This window comes from Pistacia vera, unplaced genomic scaffold, assembly GCF_008641045.1.
Source record: "Pistacia vera cultivar Batoury unplaced genomic scaffold, PisVer_v2 Contig320, whole genome shotgun sequence".
In the NCBI taxonomy this organism is placed as follows: Eukaryota; Viridiplantae; Streptophyta; class Magnoliopsida; order Sapindales; family Anacardiaceae; genus Pistacia; species Pistacia vera.
In genome coordinates, this window is record NW_022196136.1 from 855,160 (window position 1) to 874,735 (window position 19,576).

The 19,576-nt window shown below is 37.9% G+C and overlaps 2 non-coding genes across 2 annotated transcripts; both read left to right on the forward strand.

Annotated features, from left to right (window-relative positions):
• The first annotated feature begins 3,853 nt into the window (after positions 1-3,853).
• Positions 3,854-3,959, forward strand: LOC116137198. The gene has a single exon (XR_004129124.1). It is a non-coding gene; the product is annotated as a small nucleolar RNA R71 (small nucleolar RNA).
• Positions 3,960-17,053: 13,094 nt separating this feature from the next.
• On the forward strand, positions 17,054-17,160 carry LOC116137197. Its single transcript, XR_004129123.1, has one exon. It is a non-coding gene; the product is annotated as a small nucleolar RNA R71 (small nucleolar RNA).
• Positions 17,161-19,576: the final 2,416 nt, after the last annotated feature.

Here is a 19,576-nt window from a genome sequence, read left to right on the forward strand (position 1 = left end):
GACCCATGAAGTCAATTCCCTATACATAGAATAGCTCCACACTAGGATATTGTTCAGTGGCATCTCATCTCGCTTTGAAATATTCTCATTTCGTTGACATTGGTCCATTCCTGAACCATCCGAAGGAATCCTTGAAAAGGGTTGGCCAGTAAAACCCAATTGAAGAACCTTGGCTGTTGTCTTAGCTTCTCCAAAATGGCCACCCCTTCCCTTTCGTGACAATGCCATAGATATTCTCCATTTCCTCTTCCAAAACACACCTACGTATCATCTGATCAGCACAGTGTCTATAAAAATGGCTTTTCCCAAAAGTAGTACTTCAAATTTGAGAAAAACTTCCTCTTTTGTTGGAAGGTCAGGCCGATGGGAGCACTCTCATTGACAGTAGTTTGCAATCTGCATACCATAGTGCTTCCTCCACTCTCATCATTTTCTCATCGAAAAGTTTCTCTGATTTGGGTTTCTTCTTCATTTCTCTGAATGGGTCATTCAATCCTTGACAAATGGTCCCCACCACATTTTTCGACCCTTTCTTATCTCATATCTCCAACTCAAACTCTTGTAGCAATAGATCCATCTTATCAGCCAGGTTTGCTTCTTGCTTTGCCAATAGGTGCTTGATGTGCTGAATGGTCCGTGTAGACTATCACCTTGGCACCTAGAAAATATGAACGAAATTTATCAATGCAAAAACCATAGCCAACAATTCTTTTTTAGTGGTGGTGTATTCAACTGTGCATCAGTGAGTGTTTTGCTAGCAACTGAATACATGCACCTCTGTTTTTCCTCTGTCCTAACACTAGTCCTAGTGCAAAATCACTAGCATCACACATCAATTCAAAGGTAGTTCCCAATCGGGAACTGCAATAGTAGGTGCAGACCTAATAATTTTTTTTAGAGTTTGAAGGCATGCATGCATTCATCATTAAAATCAAAAGCAACATCTTTAATCATAAATTGCAAAGGGGTTTAGAGATCTTAGAAAATCCTTGATGAATCGTCTATAAAACCCTTCATGTCCCAAGAAACTTCGAACTGCTTTAACTTTGAGGGTGTGGGTAGCTTCTCAATCACGTTCGTCTTTGCTTGATCCACTTCTATTCCGTCCCTTGAAATTCTATACCAAGCACTATTCCTTCTGGACCATGAAGTGGCACTTCTCCCAGTTGAGCACCAAGTTCGTCTCCTGACATTGCTGCAAAACAAAAGAGATTAGATAAGCAATTATCAAAGGACGAACCAAAAACAGAGAAATCATCCATGAAGACTTCTATAAACCACTCCACCATATCTCCAAAGATCTACATCATGCATCTCTGAAAGTGGCTGGTGTATTACACAACCCAAAGGGCATCCTTCGGTAAGTAAAGGTGTCATAGGGACAAGTGAAGGTCGTCTTCTCTTGATCCTTAGGAGCGATGGCAATCTGATTGTATCCTGAATAACCATCCAGGAAACAGTAATAAGCATGCCTTGCCAATCTCTCCAACATCTAATCAATGAAAGGAGTGAAAATGATCCTTCCTTGTCGTTTCATAATTTTTGGTAGTCAATGCACATCTCCAGCCCGTGACCATCCTAGTTGGTATTAATTCATTGCTCTCATATTTATCACTGTGATACTTTCCTTCTTTGGAACCACTTGCAACCGGACTCACCTATGGACTATCAGAAATGGATAAATTATTCCCGCATCTAGAAGTTTCACCACCTCCTTTCTCACCACTTCCTTCATCGAAGGATTCAATCTTCGTTGTGGTTGAACTCTAGGCTTGATATCATCCTCCATGAGTATTTTATGCATGCAAAAAGATGGAGATACCTCTAATATCAAAAATAGTCCATCCAATTGCCATCTGTGTTCCCTCAACACCCGAATTAATCGCTCTTCTTCCAATTTGCTCAACCTTGAACTGATAATTACTGGGAAGGTTTCTAAGTCCCCAAATACACATATTTGAGGTGGGAAGGTAAAGGTTTCAGCTCAAGCTTTGGAGTTTCTTCCTTTCTTTCCTTCCTTCTCTTTTTCAAAATCAATCCTCAAATTCTAGATCTTGGCTCTCATCAATCGGCTGAAGTGCTTCCAACAATCTAGCATTCGTTCCTTGCCGTTCATCTACCTCTATTGTTCTTGATTGGGCATACACGCTTCTAGAGGTAGTTGTGGAGTGTTCTCTTTAATGACCTCCGCTGCTAGTTTTCCAGCACATCAACACTAAAGCACGAATCCGACTCGGATTGGAACTTTATAGCCTCAAACATATTGAACGTTAATGTTTCATCTTGAACCCTCAACAATACATTCCTTCTGCACATCAATGAGGCTTTTCCTATGGCCAGAAATGGTCGGCCTAATAAGAGGCATTTCTTATCCTCTCCATATCCAATACAACAAAATCCACCGAAAGATAATCTTGTCCACCTCACCAACACATCTTCGACTATACCCTTGGATGTTTGATGGATCTATCTACAAGTTGCAATGACGTGGTCGTTGGCTTCACTCACCAATTCCTAATCTCCTGAAAACAGAAAAAAGCATTAATGATGCTGGCACCTAAATCACATAAACTCGATCAAAGGTAATGTCTCTTAAATGCAAGGAATAGTAAAAATCCCTGGATCTTTATTTCGGGGTAGCTTCTTCTAGAGAATTGCGCTGCACTCCTCCGTGAGCATCACTGTTTCCTTATCTAACTTCCTTTTGTTTGATAAAATCTCCTTTAGAAATTTCGCGTAGCTTGGCATCTGTTGCAATGCATCTGCAAAAGAAATGTTAATATGTAATTTTCTAAATATTTCAATGAATTTGGAAAACTGCTTATCCTATTCTTTTTTCTTAAGTCTCTGAGGAAAAGGACCGTAGGATGTGTGGTGCCAATTCTGGTGGTATCTCGGGAAATGGCAATTTTCTCTTTCTTTGTCTTTGCCTCACTTCCCATTTTTATTCTTCTTCCCTAGAACTAGATGGTTTCTCTTCAGCAACTATCTTTTCATCAACCTCCTCATCAAAGTCTTCCTTTTTCTTTCCATTTGATTTTCTTTTTCCCTTGATTTTTCCACATCTTCCCACACTGTCCTACTTCTCAGAGTTATTGCATTTGCTTGTTCACGTGGGTTAGTCACTGTGTTGCCCGGTAGTGAGCCCTGTGGTCTTTCATTTAACTTATCAGCCAATTGACCCACTTGTACCTCCAAGTTCCGAATGGAGCCCCTTGATTTCTGAAATTCGTTCCGTCTCATTCATAAATCCTGTGGTCTCTTGCATAAACTTTCCAAACATGTCCTCCTTTTGTCACTCTTTGCTCTCCTATTGATTGTTCACCCTTGTTTGGTTGTTTGCAATGCTCTTTGGTTCCATTGATTGTTCTGCTAATTTTGTTGATTCTGATTGCCCCAAGACAGGTTCGATGATTCCTCCAACCAAGATTATATGTGTTGGAGTACGGATTGTTCGGTTGCCTTTGATTTCCTACCAAGTAGTTACCTGCTCCGATGATGATGCGAAGCAAACGTGTTCCCCACTTGACATTTGCTGCTCACATGATTACCTGCACAAAATTCACAATTTAGTGAGGCTTGAATGGAATTTACCTACATACTCCCAACTGCTTCTAAAGTGTTGTCAGTTGGCTGAAATGGTTGATATGCATCAACTTCATGAAGACCCAAGATTTCTTTGGTTGCACCCTCTCATTAGGTCTTTGATAATTGTTGCTTGCCAGAACTTCAAGCAACTCATGAGCTTCTTCCGGAGTCTATTTTGTAGTGCTCCCCCTGATGCTGCATCTACCATAGTTTGCACATTCACCATCAATCTGTTATAAAATGTTTGGACTTGCATCCAACTGGCAACCCATGATGTGGACACCTCCTCAGTAATTCTTTGTATCTCTCTCAAGCCTCATACATGATTCTGACTCTTCCTGATAAAACGATGTGATATCATTTCTCAGCTTTGCCGATTTTGCTAGAGGAAAGAATTTGGATCAGAAATTCTTTGCTAAATCTTCCATGTTGTGATCGTTCCTGATGGTAATGCCTTTAACCTTCCTTATTTTATCCTTCAATGAAAATGGGAATGTCAATCTGATGGCGTCATCTAAACACTCTATTTGACTTGAAAGTATCAAATCTCCAAAAAATTGGCAATGTGTAAATTTGGATCCTCCTTCAAATCTTCCCTGAACTGTACCACTGCTGGATCATATGGATGATTGTCGGCTTTATCTCAAAGTTGTTGGCTTGTACTGTTGGTCTAGTAATACTTGACCCACTCCATTAACTAAAGGAACTGAAACTCCCTTAGTGTTTATATTTTTCGTCCATCTCACAACTATAACCTTTGGTTTGACTGTAGCCTTTCTTTCTCTTCTTTCTCTATTAAGTCTTCTAGTGCTTCTTTCAATCTTTGTATCAACAGGAACCACTGCTGACTTCTGCTCTTCGCATAAACTACACGGAAAAATAGAAAGTAAGATCACAAACCAACCGAAAAGAATAACAAAAATTAAACAAACAACAATTAGCAAATAAAGCTCCAATCTAGCTAACACAAGAAAATTTTAATGTTAACACAAAACTCATCCCTGGCAACGGCGCTAAAAACTTGATGCTTGTTACTCAACATGCAAAAATAGCAAGTGCACTAGTCGAAAAGTAATAAATTGATGAGTGAGTACGTCTCCATGAGGATTGGTTACTAAGCACTAATTTTCCTAAGTGTTTTTCAAGTTGAGCAATCGAATTTGTTTGGATTAACGGGAGATAAACTAAAACTAAAACAAAATATGCTAAGTGTTAAAAACTAAATTATGAAAGCAAGAATTAAAAACAAGGGTAATATCATTAAACAAAGGTAGGGTTTTGACTTCATTCGGACTCTATGGATTAAGCCTAGGATTATGCTATTTCCACATTCACATGCACTGATTGATATTGATTCTCTAAGTTATAAACATACCTTCTCAGCTATGTTTTCTCCTACTTTTTCCTATTAAACTTTCACACCCAACAAATTGAAGATTAATAAGTCCAAGTTCATTAAGCACAAGGAATCCTAGATTGATTCATTGATTCTTAAATCTATCTCTAGCATTCAATACTACATGGTGATTATTCAGAAGCTTAACATGATTCATTTCTCAATCTCACCATGTTCAACAATACAAGCAATACAAATTAATAAACCACACAATCTGTGCAATAGAAATGAAAATAACAACATCAATTATTAATCCATGAGATCCGAATTAACATCAAAACCCTAACCAAAATGGTTAGTTCATGGCTAATCAACACAACAAGCAAGAAAAACGAATAATCCAAAATCAACTATTGAAATGATAGAAAAGAAAGGATATCTCCCTAGTTGAAGACTCTACCAATTCAATCCCAATTCTTCTCACTTCTCAACAAAATCGTCAAATCTCTCCTAAGGAAACAAAAACAAGCTACTCTAAACAACTTCAATCTAAAAATGACCCTTACGAAAAGGGTAAAGTTTCTTTTATACTCACCCAAGACCTAAAACTTTCCTAAAAAACTTTGCGTTTGGAGAAACTCCCAACAACCCTATTCTCATCATAGATTTATACAATTCATCATTGGCATACACAACAAAACATGAAAATAAAATAAACACAAATAAAAAATTTTCAAATTTTTCCTACCCCCAAACTAAAGATGACATTGTCCCCAATGTCACATTATGCACAATTTAAAAATAGAAAAACAGAAATCTACAAAGGTACGAGATAGTTCCCTGATTAATCTGTGAAGTTGAAGTTTCACTCAACAACATGCACACCTGGTCCTTGGCTTTTTCATCACCAAATTCTGAAAAACAATTGAAAAACTGTGGTGTCCACTGTGTTAGAAAAGTTCATTGACTAATGTGAAATTATTACAATCCTAATCTCACCTTTTCAACTACTAGGAAACTAAAAAAAAATGTAAACAATCCAAAACAAAAAGCAAATTAGTTCACTATTAGAAATGAAAATACAAAAACAACTAAAACAAGGAAAAATAAAATACAAAAATAGCTGTTCAGGTTCATTCTTTGGCCTCCTCCTCTCCCTCAGATTTGTCCTCTTCTGAGTTAGAGCCCATCCATTCTTCTGAATCCCAGTCAGCCCATTGGAATTCCGAAGTATCAACGTTGAGCTTAGTGAAGCAACTATTTTGCATGTCATACATCATCTGGGTCTACTCTGCCAGCCAATCCTGACATTTTGCCATCCGTTTCATCTGACCCAACATCTGCTGCATCATTTCCTTCATAGTGGCTGTGGAACTAGATGATATGGCAGTGCCTTGTGTGGTTCTCTGTCGTTTTGTCCCGATGTTGGGTTGCTCACTGGCTGGACGTTCAAGATGCTTGTGATAATAGTCTGAGTCGAGAACTGGGGCAGCATGGATAAGTGGCTTATCATCAGTTGCCTCAACTCCTGCTCGAGTACACAACTCTGTAATGAGATGTGCGAAATGGTAACTCTTTTGCCCTAGTTTAGCTGCATGTTGAATGTTGTTCAGGATGATGTTTCCCATATCCATTCTCTTTCCTGTGGCAATAGAATAGAGCAATAATGCTTTCTCATAAGTCACCGTACGATAGTACATCTTTGGCATCATCCTCGTACAAATAAAGTACTACCACAATCGAGCCACCGGTGTCAAATTAGTTCCATTGATGCTCTTTCTGCCTTTCTTTGAAATCTCCCAAGTGGTATCCGGTTTTGTAATGACCGGAAGAATAATATCATCCTCAAACTGTGTCTTCCTAAAATCCTCATAATCATTACGGTCCATATTAGGCAGGTTATAAAACTCATTGATGACATTTGCAGCAAATGCCACATTAGTACCCCTCACAAACACATAACCAAATTCACACTCCGGGTGGTTGGCATAAAACTCTAGCACTATCGGCTCTACGACTGCATGTGCAAGTTCACTCATAAATAATTCCCAACGTCTCCCTCGACTCCAATCCTTAACCTGGCTCACGGTCAATCCACGCTCAACAATAAATCCTTATCTTTCCTTTGGATTGCCCTTTCATATCGCTTCCGAGCCTTGTCATTCACAAATCGGTTGTCCACTTTTTTTCCTTTTCCTTACCCCTTGGACAACACTTTGAGCGGCATTTTCCCCAAATTACAATTTTACTTCACAATGCAACTCTAGGCACCCTACTATCAACCACAATAAATCCTACAATAATATCACACTTCCAAAAATCGCACCTAGACCCCCAAACTTCGATTCTTCCAAATTTCACAAAACACTCCAAAATTCAAAACTTAAACTCCTCAATACCACAAAATTCACAATCTACACTTCCTCAAACAGAATAAAAGTTCAATAATACGAAAAATCCACAACTCAATCAACAACCAAAATTTTCAGATCTACAACCTTAAACTCGAAATTGTGCAATTAAAAACTTAGGGAACTTGAAATCTTACCAAAACTAGGAAGTATTCACCATAAATTGAGCCAAAATCAACCTAGATCGTAAAATCCTTAAATTTTGAAAACCAAGGGTTTCCAAAATCTTTCTCACTATTTCACAAAAATTCCTTGCTAAAACGAGTTGATTTGGTGTTTGGTAGAGTTTAAGAGTTAGGAGAAGTGATGGGAATTCACTGGAAAGGCTCAAGATTGAAGGTGTGAGTGTTTGCTCTCGAACGTGTTTGAAGTTTGTTGCGTTAAAATGAACAGTCGCGTGAGTATTTATAAAAAAACAGACTTCGCCGCGGCGAAGTTCTTAATTCCAAAAATGAAAATTTTTCAACCCAGTCAATGCCGTTGTGAAAAAATACAGAGGCTCATTGCCTCGGTGAAGAAAAAACTTCGCCACGACGGAAAAATACAGAGGCTCATCGCCTCGGCGAAGTCTGGGACTTTCCGACTTACAATTCTTGAAAAAATGAATTTCGCCGCGGCGAAAACTGGAAAAATTCTATTTTTCCCCTTGATTCGATAATTCACCTGAAACACCCAAAAACACACAAATTAGACTTCATCTCAAAATTATTCGAAAACTACACAACTACAAAACAATAAATAAACAACAACAAATGAAAACACTTGGGTTGCCTCCCAATGAGCGCTTGTTTATAGTCGGAAAGCTCAACTCTCTCAAGTTCTCATGTCGGGATGTCAAGTCAGATGGGGAATGACTTGCAACTCATCACCCCATCAATGTACGGCTTCAATCTCTGTCTGTTGACCTTAAATGTGCCCTTTTCTTCATGTGATACCTCCACCGACCCGTATGGGTAAACTTTTGTAAATATGAAGGGTCCGGACCATCTAGACCTAAGTTTTCCAGGGAAAAGCCTAAGTCTAGAATTAAACAATAAAACTTTTTGACCCATTTCAAAGTTCTTCCTCCTAATATGCTTGTCATGCCACTTCTTGGTCTTTTCCTTGTACATCCTAGCATTCTTATAAGCTTCGTGACGGAACTCATCGAGTTCATTCAAAGTCAGCATCCTTTCTTCCCTAACAGCTCGTAAATCCTTGTTGAGCTGCTTGACTGCCCAATAGGCCTTATGCTTGAGTTCTACCAGCAAATGACATGCATTCCCATATACCATCCTAAATGGAGACATACCAATCAGAGTCTTAAATGCAGTGTGGTAGCATGCCAAATGCACCAAATTAATTAACCTTTTTTTTGGATAAGGTAAGTATGTATAAAATACAAAAAATATACAAATACGAGGGGCATACCCCAAGAGGATGACTGATAACTATCAGTCAAGAACACGTGGGAAAACCCACAAAGTCATGAACAGCAAAAGAGAGCACGCAGGCTCCCCACAAAGCAAGAAGATGCCATAAAAAAGCCACAAACCGGCATAAAGAGCACGCAGGCTCACCATAAACACAAAGCCACAAACCGGCAAAAAAGAGCACGCAGACTCACCACAAACACAAATCATAAACCGACACAAAAGAGCATGCAGGTCCCTTACAAATTAATTAACCTTACTAACCTAACTACTAAATTGTATATAGGGTGAGCAAGGGTCGATCCCATAGGGAATGATTCGATTAAATCCTATATTCTATGCTAATAGTCACAATGAAAACAACAGAAAAATACAATAAAACCCTAAACAGTAAATAGGACAACAGAGTAACAAAAGGGGGTGTGATCAATGCAATCTAAACTGAAAACAAATAATGGTAGAAAATATCAGATTAAAAACACCAGTTCTCGGTTCAAGATCCACCTAAACATGCATTGGACATACTAACTGTAACATTATTCTTTCTCGTTATTATGGAATTACTGACCCTAGGAAACAACAAGCTCTGTTACTCGAATTTTCCCTTAATTGTCACTACTGAAATAAGCTCTTCAATTAGATCCTAACCCTTGAACAACCTAGAATAAGCTCTCTAAGTTTAATTCAATGGCAGCCTTAAGAATTAGGAAAATAGATCAATCCAAGCAACAATCACGGAAGTTCGGATTATTTAACTTAGGTTATGTTATTCAAGGTGACAGACTAAAAACTTGTCCATAATCATCTATCACCATGTGTTACTCATTGAATAGAAATAGGACAATTACGTATCACAATTCCTAATTCTAACAGATAAAATTCCGATTAAACAATTCAGCAGGCTATTACTAAATCACTCAAACAGAAAATTATAAACAATTAAAACAGAATAACATAAACAATTCCAATAAAAACGAGATTGAGAACAATGTTACTGAAGTTAAGTTACACCAATGACATGAATTCAGGCTTCAAAATCCTCTTGAACTAAAGAAGAAAGATCAGCCTCACATCTTGATGTAGAAAGTAAAAGAAAACCGAAAAAAAACTAAACTCTACTACTGTCCTCTTCCCCCTTTTTAACCTAACAACTCATTAATAAATAACATGTGTTTTCCTTAATTCTACCCCAAGAATCATGGAAATTACTTTCCTAGATCTTTGCTAAAAGATAGACTTCCAAAATTGTCAAAATCTTATCAGATATGGAAAACATAATTCGTAATCCAGCTGGCACCAGGATTCTCACAATGTAAAAGAACTCTTCTGGGCTTCATCACTTCATAAAAGTTGTAGTCCTGGATGTGTAGATGAATTTGGGCTTTTGAATTACCTGTTTTTGATATCTGAAGCTCCAGTTAGGCCTATTCAAAGACTCGATACTCAACCAGGAAATCCTTCCGCGACTAGGATTCCAGGTCCTGTTTTGCAACAACTAATGAGGGCCCAAACAAACTCGGATTCTCGTCCATAATACCTTCCTGGAAAGCTTGATTCGTCTAATTTACTTTTCCTTAAGAAACCTTTTGCAATGGATGTAATGCCCCACTTGAGGTACGTAGTTAAATTGTGTTGTATTGCTTGAATGTTTATTGAATTGTTCTCATTTGAGCTTGCATGGTGTTATTTTGAGTTGGTTGACCCTTAGTTGGATGGATGAGTTGGTTTGGTTAAGTGTTTGCCCTGATTTTGGTTGAGACTTGGTGAATGTTTGAATTTCAGTCTTCGCCGGGGCGAAGAATAATCTTCGCTATGGCGATGCTGGCTTTGTAATTGCAGTGTCAGTTTTGTAATTCTTTGCTGGGGCGACGGTCCAATTGAAAAGGTTAATGAAGTTTTTAGATATTTTTCCATAGGGGCAAAATGACCATTCTACCCCTAATTAGCATGAAAAGTGGGGAGTGAATTGTAAGGAAATTTTCTGGAGAATAGTTTAAATGGGGGGGTGCATTTGCAAAGAATTAAAGGGCAAAGGTGGAATTCCCAAGAAAAAGTAAGCGTAAAATGGGAAAGAGTGGAGAAAATATGAGATATTAAGGGTTTAGCTTTAGAAACCCTTTCATTCATTCTTCTCCACCGCCTCTTCCATCCGTCATTTCTGTCAAGTTTTCATTCCATTTTCCAAGGATTTTTGGAGGGCTTTTGACTAGAAGTTGATTTAAGTTGATCCTAAGCACTTAAAGGTAAGAATCCTTACTCTAGATGTGAATTTTATTGGTGTAAGAGTAGGATCCTTACTAAGTTTGTGTTGAAGGTTTAAGAGAAAGCATCAAGCCATTAAGAGTAGAGAGCTTAAGTGATTCTACTTGAGAATAAGGTAAGTAAATCCACCTAAGTTGTGATTTGCATGATTGAATGATGTGTAGAGATTTATATATGATTAATTCTTGGATTTTTATGTTTGAAATGAGTTGATGGATTTATGAATGAGTTTAATGTTGATTTATGGAGAAATTTCCGCCATGAGAAGGGTGGATTGTGTTGATAAATTTTGGTAGAAGTATGGATAGAATTACAAGAATTTGAGAGGAATATTTGAAGTGTGTTTTCTTTGCAGGATGTGTGATTATTTTAAGGTGTTGAACTCCAATTTTGGATGGTTAAGAAAGAAGTAGAATTATAGTTAGAGTAGTGTTTATGTATGCACATATATTGTTTGATGAAATGCCTAAGAGAAGCATGAGTAGAAGTAGAGAACCTTACTTTATGCAACATAGCATATTTGCATTTCATGAGTGCATATAAGAAAGATTCTAGGCATGAGCCATCCATATGCATATGTTTATATGTGTAATCATTAAAGAAAGAAATATGAGTAATGAGAAAGAAACATTCTAAGAATAGAGAAAAAGAAAAGAATAAATTCTCTTAGAATAAAGAGAAAGAAAGAATTAGCACTGAGAATAAAATGAATAAAAAAGTGCTAAAGAAGAGAAAAGATAATAGGTTGTGCGATGGGGAGCCCGTGAGTGTAGAAATTTCCCGCATGTAAAACGCCGTGAGAGAGCGGTCTCTGCCGTGAGAGAGCGGAATGAGAATGAGAAAAAGAATTTGTATAGCAATGACAATACATGTATATGAGAGCTATACACAATAGAGAGTACACTCACATGGTCAAGGGTTCCGAATCCATGCATCGACCAAGACCGATCAGCAAAGAATAGAATAATAAAGAATAAGAATGAATAGGAATAAGAATGAGAAAGACAAGAAAAGAAAGAAAATGCATTGCCTTGCATTAGTGCAAATGCATCTCATCCGTACATGTTAGCATGATATCTCTCATGGCTTATGAGAATAGAGAGAAAGAAAGAATAGAAAGAAAGAAAAGAATAGTAGAAACAGAGAAAGAACAAGAGAGATTGAATATGAAAAAGTGACAAGAGTAAGGAAAGAATTGAAAAGTGATACACGGGGATAGCGGAGTAGAGGATTACTTACTGAGCATCTTTGTGCTCACCCCGTTGTTTTCTATGTTTTTGCAGGACATAGGTGAGGACGTGGTCGGATGGACATCGGTAAGCGGGGAGACTTGACTACACTGTCCACTGTTTTGAGAGTCTTTTTGTACAAATAATACTGTATTATGTAAAGAATGTATATATTAAGTAAAGAAAAATTTGTGGGCCCAACTATTTTGATAAGTATACTTGTGTTTTGATTAATATATTATATGAATATGATAGTAGAAAGAAGTCGTTACTATGGAGAACTCTGACTCCATGAAAAAACTGAAAAACGCAGCACTGGTCAGAATAACAAAAATCTGGAATTTCCTAATCTTTTCTCAATTATTTCCTAAAGTCTATCCAAATATGCCAAACTTACAAAATAAACTCTAATCAACTCAACTAGGCATAAAATATGACAAAAATCATAATATGGAAGGAATAAAAATATATAAATTACACTCTTATCACAGTGCGGTAGGCCCATAATTCATCATCCAACTTCCGTGACCAATCCTTCCTTGAGGCATTGACTGTCTTCTCTAAGATTCCCTTTAGTTCTCTGTTTGACAGTTCCACTTGTCTGCTAGTCTGTGGATGGTAGGGTGTCGCAACTCTATGTTTCACCCCATATTTCCCCAACAGTGCATCCAATTGCCTGTTGCAAAAATGCGATCTTCCATCACTAATGATTACCCGTGGTACTCCAAACCTTGAGAAAATGTTCTTTCTCACAAAATTAACCACCACGCAGGCATCAGTGGATGGCAATGCAACTGCTTCCACCCATTTTGATACGTAGTCCACTGCTACCAAAATATACATATTCCCATAAGAATTTAGAAAAGGACCCATGAAGTCAATTCCCTATACATAGAATAGCTCAACAACTAGGATATTGTTCAGTGGCATCTCATCTCGCTTTGAAATATTCTCATTTCGTTGACATTGGTCGCATTCCTGAACCATCCAGAAGGAATCCTTGAAAAGGGTTGGCCAGTAAAACCCAGATTGAAGAACCTTGGCTGTTGTCTTAGCTTCTCCAAAATGGCCACCCACTTCCCTTTCGTGACAATGCCATAGGATATTCTCCATTTCCTCTTCCAAAACACACCTACGTATCATCTGATCAGCACAGTGTCTATAAAGAAATGGCTTTTCCCAAAAGTAGTACTTCAAATTTGAGAAAAACTTCCTCTTTTGTTGGAAGGTCATGCCGATGGGGAGCACTCTCATTGACAAGTAGTTTGCAAATCTGCATACCATAGTGCTTCCTCCACTCTCATCAATTTCTCATCCGAGAAAGTTTCTCTGATTTGGGTTTCTTCTTCATTTCTCTGAATTGGTCATTCAATCCTTGACAAATGGTCCGCCACCACATTTTTCGACCCTTTCTTATCTCATATCTCCAACTCAAACTCTTGTAGCAATAGGATCCATCTTATCAGCCAAGGTTTCGCTTCTTGCTTTGCCAATAGGTGCTTGAGTGCTGAATGGTCCGTGTAGACTATCACCTTGGCACCTAGAAAATATGAACGAAATTTATCAAATGCAAAAACCATAGCCAACAATTCTTTTTTAGTGGTGGTGTAATTCAACTGTGCATCAGTGAGTGTTTTGCTAGCATACTGAATTACATGCAACACTCTGTTTTTCCTCTGTCCTAACACTAGTCCTAGTGCAAAATCACTAGCATCACACATCAATTCAAATGGTAGTTCCCAATCGGGAACTGCAATAGTAGGTGCAGACACTAATAATTTTTTTTAGAGTTTGAAAGGCATGCATGCATTCATCATTAAAATCAAAAGCAACATCTTTAATCAATAAATTGCAAAGGGGTTTAGAGATCTTAGAAAAATCCTTGATGAATCGTCTATAAAACCCTTCATGTCCCAAGAAACTTCGAACTGCTTTAACATTTGAGGGTGGTGGTAGCTTCTCAATCACGTTCGTCTTTGCTTGATCCACTTCTATTCCGTCCCTTGAAATTCTATGACCAAGCACTATTCCTTCTTGGACCATGAAGTGGCACTTCTCCCAGTTGAGCACCAAGTTCGTCTCCTGACATTGCTGCAAAACAAAAGAGAGATTAGATAAGCAATTATCAAAGGACGAACCAAAAACAGAGAAATCATCCATGAAGACTTCTATAAACCACTCCACCATATCTCCAAAGATCTACATCATGCATCTCTGAAATGTGGCTGGTGTATTACACAACCCAAAGGGCATCCTTCGGTAAGTAAAGGTGTCATAGGGACAAGTGAAGGTCGTCTTCTCTTGATCCTTAGGAGCGATGGCAATCTGATTGTATCCTGAATAACCATCCAGGAAACAGTAATAAGCATGCCTTGCCAATCTCTCCAACATCTAATCAATGAAAGGAAGTGGAAAATGATCCTTCCTTGTCGTTTCATTTAATTTTTGGTAGTCAATGCACACTCTCCAGCCCGTGACCATCCTAGTTGGTATTAATTCATTGCTCTCATTATTTATCACTGTGATACTTTCCTTCTTTGGAACCACTTGCACCGGACTCACCTATGGACTATCAGAAATGGGATAAATTATTCCCGCATCTAGAAGTTTCACCACCTCCTTTCTCACCACTTCCTTCATCGAAGGATTCAATCTTCGTTGTGGTTGAACTCTAGGCTTGATATCATCCTCCATGAGTATTTTATGCATGCAAAAAGATGGAGAGATACCTCTAATATCAAAAATAGTCCATCCAATTGCCGATCTGTGTTCCCTCAACACCCGAATTAATCGCTCTTCTTCCAATTTGCTCAACCTTGAACTGATAATTACTGGGAAGGTTTCTAAGTCCCCAAGATACACATATTTGAGGTGGGAAGGTAAAGGTTTCAGCTCAAGCTTTGGAGGTTCTTCCTTTCTTTCCTTTTCCTTCTCTTTTTCAAAATCAAATTCCTCAAATTCTAGATCTTGGCTCTCATCAATCGGCTGAAGTGCTTCCAACAATCTAGCACATTCGTTCCTTGCCGGTTCATCTACCTCTATTGTTCTTGATTGGGCAATACACGCTTCTAGAGGTAGTTGTGGAGTGTTCTCTTTAATGACCTCCGCTGCTAGTTTATCCAGCACATCAACACTAAAGCACGAATCCGACTCGGATTGGAACTTTATAGCCTCAAACATATTGAACGTTAATGTTTCATCTTGAACCCTCAACAATAACTTTCCTTCTTGCACATCAATGAGGGCTTTTCCTATGGCCAGAAATGGTCGGCCTAAAATAAGAGGCATTTCCTTATCCTCTCCATATCCAATACAACAAAATCCACCGGAAAGATAATCTTGTCCACCTTCACCAACACATCTTCGACTATACCCCTTGGATGTTTGATGGATCTATCTACAAGTTGCAATGACGTGGTCGTTGGCTTCACTTCACCAATTCCTAATCTCCTGAAAACAGAAAAAAGCATTAAATTGATGCTGGCACCTAAATCACATAAAACTCGATCAAAGGTAATGTCTCTTATAATGCAAGGAATAGTAAAAATCCCTGGATCTTTAAGTTTCGGGGGTAGCTTCTTCTAGAGAATTGCGCTGCACTCCTCCGTGAGCATCACTGTTTCCTTATCATCTAACTTCCTTTTGTTTGATAAAATCTCCTTTAGAAATTTCGCGTAGCTTGGCATCTGTTGCAATGCATCTGCAAAAGAAATGTTAATATGTAATTTTCTAAATATTTCAATGAATTTGGAAAACTGCTTATCCTGATTCTTTTTCTTAAGTCTCTGAGGAAAGGACACGGTAGGAGTGTGATGTGCCAATTCTGGTGGTATCTCGGGAAATGGCAATTTCTCTTTTCTTTGTCTTTGCCTCACTTCCCATTTTTATTCTTCTTCCCTAGAACTAGATGGTTTCTCTTCAGCAACTATCTTTTCATCAACCTCCTCATCAAAGTCTTCCTTTTTCTTTCCATTTGATGGACTTTCTTTTTCCCTTGATTTTTCCACATCTTCCAACACTGTCCTACTTCTCAGAGTTATTGCATTTGCTTGTTCACGTGGGTTAGTCACTGTGTTGCCCGGTAGTGAGCCCTGTGGTCTTTCATTTAACTTATCAGCCAATTGACCCACTTGTACCTCCAAGTTCCGAATGGATGCCCCTTGATTTCTGAAATTCGTTCTCGTCTCATTCATAAATCCTGTGGTCTCTTGCATAAACTTTCCAAACATGTCCTCCAATTTTGTCACTCTTTGCTCTCCTAATTGATTGTTCACCCTTGTTTGGTTGTTTAGCAATGCTCTTTGGTTCCATTGATTGTTCTGCTAATTTTGTTGATTCTGATTGCCCCAAGACAGGTTCGGATGATTCCTCCAACCAAGATTATATGTGTTGGAGTACGGATTGTTCGGTTGCCTTTGATTTCCTACCAAGTAGTTAACCTGCTCCGATGATGATGCTGAAGCAAACGTGTTCCCCACTTGACATTTGCTGCTCACATGATTACCTGCACAAAATTCACAAGTTAGTTGAGGTGCTTGAATGGAATTTACCTACATACTTCCCAACTGCTTCTAAAGTGTTGTCAGTTAGGCTGAAATGGTTGTATATGCATCAACTTCATGAAGACCCATAGATTTCTTTGGTTGCACCCTCTCATTAGGTCTTTGATAATTGTTGCTTGCCAGAACTTCAAGCAACTCATGAGCTTCTTCCGGAGTCTTATTTTGTAGTGCTCCCCCTGATGCTGCATCTACCATAGTTTGCACATTCACCATCAATCTGTTATAAAATGTTTGGACTTGCATCCAAACTGGCAACCCATGATGTGGACACCTCCTCAGTAATTCTTTGTATCTCTCTCAAGCCTCATACAATGATTCTGACTCTTCCTGTAGAAACGATGTGATATCATTTCTCAGCTTTGCCGATTTTGCTAGAGGAAAGAATTTGATCAGGAAATTCTTTGCTAAATCATTCCATGTTGTGATCGTTCCTGATGGTAATGCCATTAACCTTCCCTTATTTTATCCTTCAATGAAAATGGGAATAGTCTCAATCTGATGGCGTCATCTAACACTCTATTTGACTTGAAAGTATATCAAATCTCCAAAAAATTGGCAATGTGTAAATTTGGATCCTCCTTCAAATCTTCCCTGAACTGTACCAACTGCTGGATCATATGGATGATTGTCGGCTTTATCTCAAAGTTGTTGGCTTGTACTGTTGGTCTAGTAATACTTGACCCACTGCCATTAACTAAAGGAACTGAAAACTCCCTTAGTGTTATATTTTCTGCCATCTCAACAACTATAACCTTTGGTTTGACTGTAGCCTTTCTTTCTCTTCTTTCTCTATTAAGTCTTCTAGTGCTTCTTTCAATCTTTGTATCAACAGGAACCACTGGCTGACTTCTTGCTCTTCGCATAAACTACACGGAAAAATAGAAAGAGTAAGATCACAAACCAACCGAAAAGAATAACAAAAATTAAACAAACAACAATTAAGCGAAAATAAAGCTCCAATCTAGCTAACACAAGAAAATTTTAATGTTAACACAAAACTCAATCCCTGGCAACGGCGCTAAAAACTTGATGCATTGTTACTACAACATGCAAAAATAGCAAGTGCACTAGTCGGATAAAGTAATAAATTGATGAGTGAGTATCGTTCCCATGAGGATTGGTTACTAAGCACTAATTTTCCTAAGTGTTTTTCAAGTTGGAGCAATCGAATTTGTTTGGATTAACGGGAGAGAATTAAACTAAAACTAAAACAAAATATGCTAAGTGTTAAAAACTAAATTATGAAAGCAAGAATTAAAAACAAGGGTAATATCAATTTAAACAAACGGGTAGGGTTTTGACTTCATTCGGACTCTATGGATTAAGCCTATGGATTATGCTATTTCCACATTCACATGCACTGATTGTAAATTGAATTCTCTAAGTTATAAAACATACCTTCTCAGGCTATGTTTTCCTACTTTTTCCTATTAAACTTTCACACCCAACAAATTGAAGATTAATAAGTCCAAGTTCATTAAGCACAAGGAATCCTAGATTGATTTCATTGATTCTTAAATCTATCTCTAGCATTCAATACTACATGGTGATTATTCAAGAAGCTTAACATGATTCATTTCTCAATCTCACCATGTTCAACAAATACAAGCAATACAAATTAGAATAACCACACAATCTGTGCAATAGTAAATGAAAATAACAACAATCAATTTATTAATCCATGGAGATCCGAATTACATCAAAACCCTAATCCAAAATTGGTTAGTTCATGGCTAAATCAACACAACAAGCAAGAAAAACGAATAATCCAATAATCAACATATTGAAATGAGAGAAAAGAAAGGAGATCTCCCCTAGTTGAAGACTCTACCAGATTCAATCCCAATTCTTCTCACTTCTCAACCAAAAATCGTCAAATCTCTCCTAAGGAAAACAAAAACAAGCTACTCTAAACGAACTTCAATCTAAAAAATGACCCTTACGAAAATGGTAAAGTTTTTCTTTTATACCTCACCCAAAGACCTAAAACTTTCCTAAAATAAAACTTTGCGTTTTGGAGAAACTAAAATTTGCAGACTTCGCCGCAGCGAAGGAAGAGTTTCATCGCGGTGACGAGGTAAAATAGAATCTTGTGCTTAACAATTTTCACTGTGGTGAACCTTTATGAAGAATTCTGAAATTACAGAATTGCCCTCTGCTTGCTTCTTTGCTTGACTCTTCGATCTTCAATGCTCTCCCATAGGAACAAGCTTCATAGTGCTTCACTCTGCTTCAAAACTCTCCTAACTTTTGAGATCCGCTTACTTCTAGGTCCAAAAACTCCAATTCGCTCACTATTTGCTCAAAATGTCTATTTTGGCCTGAAACACAAAAGGTAAAGAATTAAGTAGCAATTCAGGCGAAAATGAACTAAGAAGTATCTATAATCTGACCAAAAAGCCTAATAAAAACAGTATAATTCTCGAATTATCAACTGCCACCATCTGCAAACGTTAAGGCAGTTCAGAGTTTCTTGGGGCATGCAGGGTTCTATAGATGGTTTATCAAGGATTTCTCTAAAATCTCTAAACCCGTTTGCAATTTACTGATTAAGGATAATCCTTTTGATTTTGATGATGAATGCATGCATGCTTTTCAAACTCTTAAGAAATTGTTAGTGTCTACACCTATTATTGCAATTCCTGATTAGGGGCTACCATTTGAATTGATATGTGATGCTAGTGATTTTGCACTAGGAGTAGTTTTAGGACAAAGAAAGAACAAAGTTTTGCATATAATTCAGTATACTAGCAAGACATTTACTGATGCACAGTTG